This window comes from Cervus canadensis, chromosome X, assembly GCF_019320065.1.
Source record: "Cervus canadensis isolate Bull #8, Minnesota chromosome X, ASM1932006v1, whole genome shotgun sequence".
NCBI lineage: Eukaryota > Metazoa > Chordata > Mammalia > Artiodactyla > Cervidae > Cervus > Cervus canadensis.
The window spans coordinates 57448622-57450518 of record NC_057419.1 but is presented as its reverse complement, the minus strand read 5'-3'; positions in this window follow the sequence as shown (position 1 = coordinate 57450518).

The following is a 1897-nucleotide window of genomic DNA, read 5'->3' as shown; positions in this document are numbered from 1 at the left end:
AAAAAAAAAAAAAAAAAGAAAGAAAGAAAAGAAAACAGTTAAATAACAAAGAATAACAATAAATTCAGAAAACTAACAGATATATTTGAAAACAAGAATGTATATGGAATAACCACTGGAGCGTAAAATCAAACTCCAATAGCAAAGAATAATGGCAACAATAAAGGCAGAATAATCATTGAATGTGGGTGTGGGACTTAGGTGTGGAAGGGTTTAGGTAGGGCTATGGTCCTGCTTCAGGACCTCTGACCAAAAGGCCCTGTGTGATGATGAGGGACAGGGCCTGTGTTCAGCCTCAGGCATCGGGGGTACAGAGGGTCAAGCTCAGGGTCCCAAGAGGCTCCCTGGGGCCCAGTGGGCAGGGAAACACTATATGTGGGTTCCTTGATCCTCTGAACCCTGAGGGAACCTCCCCCAATCTGCTTAATTCTTCCTCCTTCCCCTACCCTCTCACAACTGCAGGACCTATGTGGGCAAAGGGGTCCTTTAGGGTGGAGGTGGCCTCAGAGGGTGGAACAGTGTGGGGGTGGAGGTCATGGCCTGGGGCCTCAGGAGAATCCCCAGGGCTGAGTGTGCAGAACACCAGGAGCTTCCCCACATTGATCCTCCGACGTGGACATGACTTAGCGACTGAACAACAACCACCACCACCACCACCACCACCTGGCCTGGTCTGAATACTCCTCCTACCCGCTCCATCATGCTTCCAGTACCCACATGAGTGGAGGGGGTCCTGGACTGTGGAGGACCACGTCCTGAGCCTCAGCAGGCTCCCTGGGAATGATGGGTAGGTGGGAATACCAATTGTGTTCCCCTCAGTCCTCTGACATCCAACAGTCCTTCTTCCTCCCCGCCAATCTCCTGGAGACAAGCGGCGTACCTCTCCATGTGCCTAAACTGCTACCCTTCCCTCCCCCAGCCACCCCTTAATTGTGTTGGTCCTGTCCAACCTCCACTTCTCCTCCTCCCCCGTGCTCCCTCCCATGTCCTGCCTGGTTGTTGGAAGTCCCCCACCAGTGTCTGGTGAGCTTCCTTGGTGTTGGGAGATTCAGACTTCGTGTTTTGCCTCTCTGCCATCTTAGCTCCACCCCAGTGAGTTTTTCAATACCCCCAAATTTGTAAGTGCATTCCCTTACGCCATAATTTTTGGGGTCACATTTGATTGTTTCAGACCCAGGCAAGTAGGAAGTACACGTGAGAATTTTGTAGGTTAAAACTTTAAAAGAAATGTATTGGGGAGGAAGAAGTTAACATTGTGCTCCTGATTAATTATGTGAATTCTGTTCTCCTCAGTCCCTCCTTTCACAATGTTGACTGACCTCTCCCTCAAAACAAACAAACAAAAAACCAGAATGTAAGCAATGCCCATCAGGACCCTGTGGGGTTTCAAGGCACAGAGGCCTCTTTGTCCCCCACTTATTGTAGGTAAGACTCCAACCTCCATGGTCTTCCCAGAGTTCCAATTAACAGATTTGAATAGTTGCTAATCCAGTGAGGAGCAGCCAGCACCGGAGGCAAGATCAAAGGGACCAGAGAAGTTCATCAGATTAGGAGAGTGGACCACCTAATCCCTGCACACATCCTGATCTTGTCAATAATCCTGCCCTTTTGAAACTTTGCAGAGGGCAGAGGAATGCAAGATTGTAACTGTTTTGATCCTTGTCACATATCCCTGCTTGATATATAACCTCTCCCTATTCACAAGGGCATGTTGGTGCATGCTCAGTCACTCAGTCATTTCCGGCTCTTTGTGACCCCATGGACTGCAGACCCCATAGACTGCCAGACTCCTCTGTCCATGGATTTTTCCAGGCAGGAATACTGGAGAGGGTTACCACTTCCTCCTCCAGAGGATCTTCAAATCTAGGGATTGAACTCACATCTCCTACATCTCCTG